Source organism: Artemia sp. Qi Xiang Cuo, chromosome 14, assembly GCF_049724085.1.
Source record: "Artemia sp. Qi Xiang Cuo chromosome 14, ASM4972408v1, whole genome shotgun sequence".
Lineage (NCBI taxonomy): Eukaryota > Metazoa > Arthropoda > Branchiopoda > Anostraca > Artemiidae > Artemia > Artemia sp. Qi Xiang Cuo.
In genome coordinates this window covers 40,155,034-40,166,260 of record NC_142807.1, presented here as the reverse complement: position 1 = coordinate 40,166,260, position 11,227 = coordinate 40,155,034, and the positions used below count along the sequence as shown (strand labels likewise).

Genomic DNA, 11,227 nt, shown 5'->3' with positions numbered 1-11,227 from the left:
TCATGTATTTTGCATGTATTTGACATCCTCTTTGCATTTGCTTTTTTCTTTAATGCTTTTATAAGTGCAAGGTATTACCTAAACTTTGGGAAGTTCTTGTCATAAATAATCGTGTGTTTTGAATTTTGTCTGTGTTTGGCTTTTCGATGCTTCGACTCGCGTACGATCATTGGCGCAAGCTGGTGCAAGCTTGTAAAAAAAAAACTTCCGGGGTAGAGGTTAAAAAAAAATCCAGAAAACACATCATTTTTTCTCAGTATTAAAAAATTTGCACTTGATAAATGTTGTTCTGGAGTTTATGGGAACTCTAGGGTGCGCTGTATAACGTAATAAATGTGTTTTATAAACGAGAATATAAATACTCACAAAATGAAGGCGCATATTTCTGTAAGTAAACACGACAATGACTGGTCATTTTCACTAGTTTTACAGAGTTTGTTGTGTAAAACTTTCGTTTATCGTTGGCATGTAGCAAAATGACGTATACTTAGTCTGGCTTATAGTTCTGATAAAGGAAGGTTTTCTCGTACCAATGTTAAAATGAGAGGATTAAACTTCGAACAAGTTTTCACAGATAAAACAATAGGCTGCCAATAACAGTGGAGCAGTTCCGCTGTCAAGAACGGAACTAATGAAATTAAGGCACACTTTTGCCTAAGGCATTAAAAGGAAGTAAATCCTGTTATGAAAAAGAAAAGGAAAGGCCATGTCTGGATTTAGCTATTTTCATTGTATGTGGTTTGCTTCAATTATTGTGTGCCAATGAGCGAAATTATAAATCTTAAGGACTGTCATTCAAATTTTTGAAGAAATATCTTTTTACTCTCTCATTTAAAATTTTCTGTCCAAATAGAGCATAAATCAGTCTTAATAAATTTTATCATTTGAAGTATCTACTTTCGTACAAAATTAGGCACTTAACCTGACGAATAAAGGTTAGAAGTAATTTTCCACCAAGTGAGATGGTCGAGTTTTGGCTCCTAGTAGCTGACGAAAAGACAGCAACTGGCGTTTTTCGTCTTTCACATGTTTCATATTCATCACCTACAGCTGATTAATTTGAGGACATAATTTTTTTATGATTTTCCGCATCCATTTTTACGAGAACCTACAGTCCATGTTCTTGTTTGTGCCAAAGAGAATAACTGAATTTTTATTCTGGCGTTGAAATGTCGAAAATGTTATTTAGCTTTACTCTTCGAACCATCTGATTTCCGGGTTTGGTTTAAATGGTCAGACAAAATTGAAAAACGAGCATATTTTACCAAGATCATAGCGGGGATTTTGTTCAGGGGGCATGGGGGGGGGATTTATCGACTCAGGACTCTTCTGCTAAGAGTGACGAATCAGGGATTAAATTGGATTGCGGCTGGTGATATCAATGCCAATCTTCTGTCCCAATCTGAAAGAAGCGACCTGTTTTTTTTTATGCTTTTCCTAGCGGCTATCAGTTAGTCAATAAAGATAAACAGTTTACCTACATTTATAACCGTGATAGTTCTAGATCAAACCCAGATCGTATTATAGTTTCAAGTGGATCACTCGTGAGTCCTCCTGTTATTGTTTTGGATGGTAAAATTGAGGATGATCACTTGCATTTACCTTGCGAAATTGAGTTGTCTGTTCTACGGGCTTATAACCATTTTTCTTATCATAATAAATGGTTTGTTAATCCAAATTGGAAAAGAGTAAATTTTTAAGTTTATGTGTATATTCTTTGCTCATTATTATCAAGCCTGAAAGTGCCTTTTCACCTTTTACAAACCTCTGTAAGGTCATCGACAGCTAAGATCGATTTAAGTTGTTACTATTACCAGATTGTACATTGTTTGAAGGCAGCTGCTTCAGTTTCAGTTCCTGTTGAACGTGTTAGATTTGGCATCAGAAAACCATTATGGAATGTGTGCCCAGAAGTGAAAAAAGCTAAAAAACGCGCGAAGTTTTGGCTTCGCCTTTGGATTGCTTGTGATCGACCCAAGTCTGGTGAAGCATTTAAAATTAAGCAAAATTCGAAGCGTCAGTTTAGATCTTCTTTGCGTCAAGCCCGCCTGAATGGTTTGGATGGCCCCTCGGATTGGAAGTCTTGGTCCAATGTAATTATTAGCAGTAAGTGTGTGCCTGCCACCGTTTTGATTATCAAAATCAGTGATTTTTTGCTCATTTTACTCGTGTTTCTTCTACATTTAATCATTCTATCCAGTTCATGTTTTCTTCCTTATTGCATAATACTGTTCCTAGAGTTCTTCGGCAAGTCCATATATTGTCAATATCTAGTGGTGATATCTATCACCACTTTTAAGAGTGTTAAGAAATCAAGTGCTCCTGATATGGATGGTCTGTGTTACAATCACTTCAGCATTAAGTGTCCATTATTGTTAAAACACATTCGGCTCCCGTCCCAGAGATCTTTAGATCAGGTGTTAGTTCTAGACAGTTTTCTTTAAGGGTTTGTGACTTCAGTTTTTAAAAAGAAAAAAGACGCAGACCAGTGTTCCACTTATCGACCAATTACAGTGTCCTGCTTCATGAGCAAGCTGTTCGAGTATGCCATATTGCCTTAAGTTTTGACTAAATGTGATTTTTCTGATTATCAAGTTGAGTTCAGAGCCGGTTTTTGGTAGTTCTCAAGCCCATCATATACTTGGTCGTTGCTAGTCTCGGCAAAAATGCAAAAAAGGCCACTTTATTTTTGCTCGGTTGATATCTCAGGCACTTACATTCGCAAGCGCTTTACTGCTTAGCTAAAGCAGGAGTTAATTCTTCCATTGTAAAAGTTCTACAATATTGGTATTCCAATTCGTTGGTTCGGTTAAAATGGATGTCAGATATATCGAACCTATCTCAGTAAAGAAGGGTGTCAGGCAAGGTGGTGTGCTGTCTCCATATATTTTTAATTCTGTGCTTGCGGACTGTTTGCGAATGCTGTCTCCCACTGTTTTTTTTAGAAAATGCTGCTGTTAGTCACATTGCCTATGCTGATGATGTTCTGCTAGTTAGTCATACTAGGTCAGGCCTCACAAAAAATCTAAATGTTATCATTAATGCTTTGAGTATGATTGGGCTTTCTATAAATGCTTAAAAATGTGAGTTCCTGTGTTTTAATATTTCTAAACGAGCCCCTCCTTTACATGTGGGTACAATACTACTCAAGTGTGTCTCAAAGTTGAAATTGCTTGGGATTACTTTTTCTGACACACTTTCGACTACATGCTCGTCTCTGGTTGCTAGTGCTATGCAGTGTATTCGCTTCTCATATGCTAAAATCTCGCCTAATAGAGGGAGGTACAGCCGCCGAGGCTTATGTAAACTTTACCATAGTTTTGTTCTCCTACAATTCTTTTTCTTTCCGGTTTGCAGCCTTTAATGCGCAAAAAAGACCGGCTTCAGCTAAGGAAAGGCTATTTTAAATATTATAAATTCCTGCTATACTTACCAAGGCGGTACAGAAATCACAAGATTATTTCTCATTTTGGACTTATCGACCCTCTAGTGCTGCTTGACAACATCGCTAAGGACCTGAGGACCAATACTCCAAGGAAGATATGTGCCAGTGACCCCCTCACTTATTTTTTCCAGATTAGAGATTTATAAATATTGTTATGAATGAATGAATGAATTGTATTAATAACCTGTCTTACAATCAACAGAAAAAGACAGAGCACAAACAAGAAAAGAAAGAAAAAGCAGAACTGGCAAGAAAAAGAAATACAAACAGAAAGAACTACATAATAACATAACTATTTGAGAAGGTGGGCCCACTCGTGATCCAGAAGCTCTAGTTTTTTCACGTAATTCTGAATAACCTCCTCCATGGCACTCAGAGACTCAACAATTCCATATTTCGCAACAATATGGCGGTTTCTAACAAAAGGCGGCACTTGAAGAAGATTTCGGGCATACTTGAAAAATACCGACCTTATGTCTTTCTTGTTTCGTGCACTCAGGAGCTTCCAGAAAGAAGAGAGGTATAAGACATGAGGCAAAGCTACTGTATTATACAGACGAGACAAATATTTACGGTTTGAATTGCGACGGCTAGTGACAACACCCGCAAAGGCAATGCGCACTTTTTTAGAAAGGTGTTCAATAAGCAAAGACTGGGTCTCTCGAAGATTACGACCAATCGGGAGGCAAAGGTACGTAATGTGACTAGACGGTGTTACGGTAATTCCATCAAGCCTGACTGTAGCATTATCTTCAGTGCAATTAAAAAACAAACAGCAGACTTTTCTACATTAAACTGCAAACCAATATCATCATAACCTTTTTCAAGACGCGAGAAATTATTTTCTAATGAAGAAAGCAACGGAGACAGATTTAAAAGATCATCTGCAAAACCCAGAAGTGACAAGTCAATATGCTTGCAAATATAACTCGGAGAGATAACCTGTTGTGCATCATTAACACTGTTATTATACAAAGTAGGAGACGTTATAGCCCCTTGCTTAATTCTCTTATGTACGGATATCTCCCCACTAAGCTCACCATCTTGTAAACGAACACGAAGCTTGAGGTTCCTATACATATCACGTAGTGACCTTACAATAGAAGAACGCACGCCTCGCTTATACAGCAAGACCAAAATCTGGGCATGAATCCCAGAGTCAAAAGCTCTCCTGACATCATACTGACCTAAGATCAAGGTTTCTCGCGAGAGATGAGCATCAAGTAATATGTTAGCAAGAAGATAAATTACATGGGTGCACCCGAGGCCTTTTCGAAAACCAAACTGGTGTGGAGGCATCTCACACTTATCATAAATCTCATAAAACAAAACAATCTCGAATAGTTTACAAAATACTGAAGATATCGTTACTGGCCGATACGAAGAAGGCTGCTCGGCTGGCTTCCCCTTCTTTAAAATCGAGATAACCATACCCACACTAAAGCAACTCGGGACTATCCCTTGTGTCAAAATCATCTGAAACAGAAGGGCAGTGTGATGATAAAGAACATAACCTCCTAAAGAAACATGTAGAGCACAAATACTATCGCAGCCTTTTGAGTATAGCTTTTTCAGCTTTTTAACGGCCTGCCAAATTAAGACCGGTGACACTGGGAAATCGTCGAAGGTGTCGGTAAGAATAGAAACCAGCTCATTCTCGTAATTAGACTGCAGAACTGGATCAGGCCCTTTGAACTCGGACTCAAAGTAAGCACTCCACTGATTAGCAGAAATATTAGACGTAGGCCTAGCTTCTTCAGGCTTAGACCGAAGCGACCAAATAAGGTTCGGATTCTTACTGAGCTTTTGCACAAAATTTTCTTTGAGGGTTGCACGGTGGACATCTAACGCTTTATTAAACTTTCATTTAGTATGGATTCGAATCTCGTTCACTATTCCACTTCGTGGCTTCCCGCTATCATGCCAAACTTTCAGCCATAGCTTCGCCGACGCACAAGCCGCCACTAGCTCCGGATTTCTAGACCACCCTTTCACCTGCGATCTATTACGGATACGCTTCACAGGAACTGCTACACTCTCCGCGATACTCAGAGCATGCGATATTTCTGCACAGTACATGTTTATCTGCAGACGTATTTCACTTTCACTGCAATACGAGTTTGCATTTCTCTGCAGCAGATGGAAGAGAACTTTTATTTTACTCAGGATATTGCCAGAAGTAGCCGCAAAGAGATCATTTGACACTTGTCTCCAGTCACAGTATACTCTCCATTGGGATTTGCACAGACCCAACAACTTTGGACCGTCCAGTGTTATTGACAATGACAAAGGCAAATGGTCAGAGTGTGAACCATCAGCTGCAACTTTTACTTCGTCACTAACCGAAAAGTTTGTTAACACATGGTCAAGATTTGAGACGGTGTTGGCAACACTGATAAATGTATAAGCTTCGTCCTTATCAACGACATTTAGCTGATCAGGAAGGGAACCTATAACGATTTGAGTCCTTTCAGATTCGGTATTAAGTAGGTCACAGTTGAAGTCCCCTATTAATAGAACTTTTGTATTCCCAGGAATTCTAGCCTTCATGAAACGGCGTAGCTGAGTAACTGCAGCCGTGAACTTGCAAATCCGAGAGGCTAGATCTATAATTAGTAGGAAGATAGACGTCTATTATCACAGTATCGCGAACTTTAACAGCGAGGAAGTGTCTACTTGATGCTAAAAGTTCAGCCTGAAGAGACTTTCTCACCTAAGTAGCTAAACCACCAGATGGCCGACCTCTGGATTTCACACGTTCAGCTGGCCGAATAAAACACTGGAGTGAACTTGAGCAGGTTAGTATTGTCCTCGGAAAGCAGGTGCTCTTGTATACAAATTACTTCATTTGTTAGGCTCATAGTATCAAGCAGAACTGTTTTCTCAAGTGCTCTCCAATTTATATTCCAAGACTGAATACTACACATTTTGGGAGCGTGATCCATCTTTCAAGTTTTTTCTGTTATCAAGACAGACATAGTAGTAACATGTGTGGCTAGTCGAATTACAATTCAGGCTCCGAGTAGGATTTTGACAAGGGTTCTCAGGGGAACTTGTGTGGCCAGTTTCTCCACGGCGGCTACAAGTTTCAGCTTCCTTACAGTCCGCCGCTATGTGCCCCATATGATGACACCGATAACACCTTCGAGGCAAAAATCAGAATTCTTCTATACGGAATAGTTCGAAACCAATTTTAATCGGGTTCGTTAAGGCAGCGGACAATATACTTCTAGAGGGGTAATACATTCTAAACGCTTGCGAATTGCCGCACTTGATTGCTTTTTCACAGTCTTTTGACAGACTTTTTAGAAAGTCGTCCGTCACGTTGCTGGGGAGACGTTTCACTATACCGATGAACTGGGAATTAACAAGTTGATTGTCAATTTTATGGGCACTTTTGAGGGCAGCCGAGACTTTTTCTGCTGCCTGCTTCTAAGAGACTGACAGTTGCCATTCCCTATTTCTCTGCCTAAGCACTGCATCCGCTAATGTTGTATCACCCGGTGCCAAGCTCGTTATAAAGTCCTTACGCTTTCCTGGATCGTCTAACTCAGGAGGCACATTCTTCACGACAACCGAGGACAGCTGTTTTTCCACATTTGGCGTTTTAGGTACTGACGAGGAGGCTGTAGGCTGATTCTTGGAATCAGCAATAACTTTCAAACCATTGTTCAGAGTATCTAACTTGCGGGAAAACTGTTGCAGCTCACTGTCCATTTTTCTCGTCATTTCGTTCACTTTGGTAATAATACAGACTGCAATTTCGTCACCGCACGTGGGAACAGACTCCGCTCCTAGAATAACGAAAGTCGAAAGCTTTTTACCGTCCTTAGCACAGCGCCATATGGCTTTCGCAATATCCGTCAAGTTATCACAGTCTTTTTTGCATTTGCGTAATGGTTCGTCATATCCGAGTTCAACCTCATAGTAAGTTCACAGAAGTTTTTTGGCTTCCATAATACTGGCATGATCAAAAAACTCTATTCCTTTGTTAACGAACATATCAGTCTTAATACCCTTTGTCATGCGTCGAGAGACAAAGTTTAAAACTGGATTCAATACCAGCACAGTTTTCATTTCGTTAATCTGGATTAAGTCCAAAATACATTCACCAATTTCTTTGATAATTAAAAATATCGAATTCTAGACAGATATTTAAGGGTTGAACTATATATTCAATATTTTTTCTGGTGGTTACCTTACGAGAAAAGTAAGTGAAGTGTTGAAGGCTGTCCACCTTGTCCCCGTAATTTAAGGGGCAAGCCCAGGGGGTACCACGGCTCTTGCTAACAACTCTCCACCCCCGTGCTTACTTTTCTTTCCCCACCTCAATTGTAGCGTAAATGCCTCTAAGTACCAGATGTCCTATTTATTTAAAATCACACTGCTTGATGTTTAATCTCCAATATTATCAGTGAAAAAATTTGAAGTTAGACCACTTTTACAAAATATAAATAAATATCCAGAACTAGGTTAGTAGATTAAGCAAAGGTTTTACTGGTTTGATAATATTAATAAAATATCCAATTTATGACAGGTACATTCACTTTGAACTCTGAATCAATACTGAATCATATAACTTATTTAATTTATGTTGTGTTTTTCTTATTATTTCCTTGTGGATAATAATTTTTTTTTTCTTTTTTACTTCGCATTTATTTTATATTGCGGGTTATAAATAAACTTACTTACTTACTTAAGTCTTTCGAAATTTAGTGAGGGAGGTTTGAATCCCCCAATAGAGACGGCCTTATATATTACCCGGGAACAAAATCTAAACGGCTTGTTCTTGCCAGGAAAGAGTTCAGATTTCTTAATTTTTCATTTTATGGTGTGTAAGCAGTGTGTTTTGTATAATTCCAAAATTGGCAATTTATTTGAATCTGCTGAACGTGACCTAATCAGCAGGAACATAGTGACTAACTTTTTCTCCAGAGTTAGTACAGGGTATAACTGTCTTCTATAAAGTTTCCGAAGCCTTGTAAATAAAGGAAGAATAGAGTAAAGCTTGAAAAGCATCTTCAATAGAATAATATAAACTCTGAATTTACTCCTGAAAGTTTCAATCTATTGACTTCTAGCCTATATTGACTCTCAATCTATATCAATCTATTGATGGTAAATTTTTACCAAATCATATTATTGACTTATGGATAAAGTAAACATACCACTCGATGCCTTTTTTTATGCTCTTTCCAAATATAATAATGATTTTTGTTGGAAATGAATTTTACCCCCACCCCTATTTATACCATTTCAGGGTATATATTTGCACATTAGGGGGTAGGGATAAATTTTATTTCTTATTTAAATGAGAGGTAAGCTTAAACCCCCCCCCCCCGAATGTGCAAATATATACCCTGAATTGGTATATATGGGGGTGGGGGCTAAAATTCATTTCCAACAAAAATGATTATTATATTCATGAAGAGCATAAAAAAGGCATTGAGTGCTATATTCACTTTATTTGTAAGTCAATAATATGATTTGGTAAAAATTTACCCTATTGACTTCATTCTATATGACTAAAATCTATTGACTAGCCTACTTTTCAAGATACCAAAAAGTCTGTCATCTCAAATTTTACCTTACTTTCCTGTAAATAGTTTATGCAGGTAAATAAAGCTTTCAGGAAAATAACCTAGGGCCTATAAGTGTATCATGGGAAGGTGTTATCAAGGTAGTAATTTGGTAAATTTGTAGTTGGCACTATAATTTAGCTAGGATGAAAGTAAAAATGTCATTTGATGCCTTTTTTATGCTCTTCCGCAATTCAATAATTGCTTCTGTTGCAAATTGTATCTTCAGTCCTTAAAGGGGGCCAAAAGGTATTTCATTTTTGTAACCACACAAATAAGTTATAGCCTAACCTGCAAAATACTTAATTTTCAATTCAAATCATTTTCCTACCATTTCAAGTTTGGTATAGGCCTAAACTTACAACTAGTCCTAGTCATAAGCAGACATGCTGAGAAAATAATTCTTACTTAATAAAATGTATAATGATCCTATTCAACATATTATCCAAGGAGAGAACCTTTATCCTCACTTCTTTCCTGTTTTTTCCTACTTTTTCCAACTTAAAAAAAAAGGAAAAAGCCATGCTCCAGTTCCAGAATTTGTATGAGGGTATACAGACTACCATGCAGTCCTTTCACCCCTTTGATTTTGTATCTTCAATCCTTCTTTTTCTTCAGCTCAGTTATGTTTTCAGAAATGGTCAGCAGTAAAACTATATCAAACAGTTCATGGTAATGATCTGTAAGTAAGGAGCAACCCGGCTCAATGGTAACCAAAACTCTAGAAAACGGGTTTTGATACCAATAGATATATCAAAAGAATCAGATTTCAATGCTGATTTCAAATATATAACTTTCATCAAGTTTAGTGCCATCCATCAAAAGTTACGCACATGAGAACGTTCGTCTCATTTTCAAGAAAAGGGCGAACCACCCTCTAAAAGTTCTAGAACTTTAATGAAAATCATACCATAATATTCAGCGTATCAGATAACCCTACTGTAGAGGCTCCTATCTACAAAAATGTGGAATTTTACATTTTTTGCCAGAAGAAAGATCACAGATGCATGTTTATTTGTTTGTTTGTTTGTTTGTTTTTCCCCAGGGGTGATCGTATCAACCCAGTGGTCCTAGAATATCGTGGGAGGGCTCATTGGAACGGAAATTAAAAGTTCTAGTGCCCTTTTTAAGTGACCAAAAAAAATGGAGGGCAACTAGGCCCCCTCCCACGCTTATTTTTTTCCCAAAGTCACCCGATCAAAATTTTGAGATAGCCATTTTGTTCAGCATGTTCGAAAATATGATAAATATGTCTTTTAGGATGACTTAATCCCCAGAAGTTTCCAGAGGGAGGGCTAAAAGTTATGAACTTTACCCAATGTTAACATATAGTATTGGTTATTGGGAAGTATACAGAAGTTTTCAGGTGGTTTTTTTTCTGGTTGTGGGAGGGAAGGGTGGGTCGGTGGTTATGTTGGAGGATCTGTTCATGAAGGAAGGGAAATTGCCATGAAGGGGGTGCCGGACTTGCCAGCATTATTTATTGGTTATTGGGAAGTATACAACCATTTTCAGGAAGGATTTTTTCTGGAGGGGGGGCTAGACGAGGGGGTTAATCTGGAGAAGATGTCCATGGAGGAGGTTTCTTTGGGGTAAGGGACATTTCTATGAAGGGGGCGCCGGATTTCCAAGTATTATTTAAAAAATGATCAGAAATTAAATAAAAAAAAAACAAGTTTTTTCAACTGAAATGTAAGAAGGAATATTAGAACTTAAAACAAACAGAAATTATAACGTATGTGAGGGGGTTCTCCCCCAAGTCAATACCTCGCTCTTTAAGCTACAGTTTTTTTTTATTGCTTTCAAAAGAGCTCTCTATTCTAATTAAACGGCCTTTGTGATTCAGGGGTTTATGAATCAAATTTTTTTTTAACTTTTAACGTAAAGAGCTTCGTATTGACTAACGAAAGAACCCCCTCATATACGTAATAACATATACGTAGTAAAAAAAACAATAAAAAAAACAAGCGATACGGCTCAATAGTAATCGAAACTTTTAAAAACGGAATTTTGATGTCAATAAATGTATCAAAAGAATGTGTTTATAATGCTGATTCTAAATAGATAGATTTTATTAAGTTTAGTATTACTCATCAAAGGCTACAAGCCTGAGAAAATTTACTCGATTTTTTACAGAGGGGGGAAACATCCCCTGCATTAACTAAAAAACGATCAGAAATTAAATAAAAAAAAAATAAGTTTT

General features: G+C 37.7%; 1 protein-coding gene across 5 annotated transcripts in view; it reads left to right on the top strand.

Moving 5' to 3' along the window:
• The first annotated feature begins 8,297 nt into the window (after window positions 1-8,297).
• Daao2 (D-amino acid oxidase 2) overlaps window positions 8,298-11,227 on the top strand; it is a 54,759-nt gene continuing 51,829 nt past the window's right edge. The window contains exon 1 of one of the 5 annotated variants that reach the window (XM_089100239.1): window positions 8,298-8,381. The gene's annotated coding sequence lies outside the window, so the exon portion shown is untranslated. Of the gene's footprint in view, window positions 8,393-8,541; window positions 8,564-11,227 lie in introns of those variants that run through there. The other 4 variants (XM_089100240.1, XM_089100236.1, XM_089100238.1 and 1 more) reach the window with 4 other exon arrangements.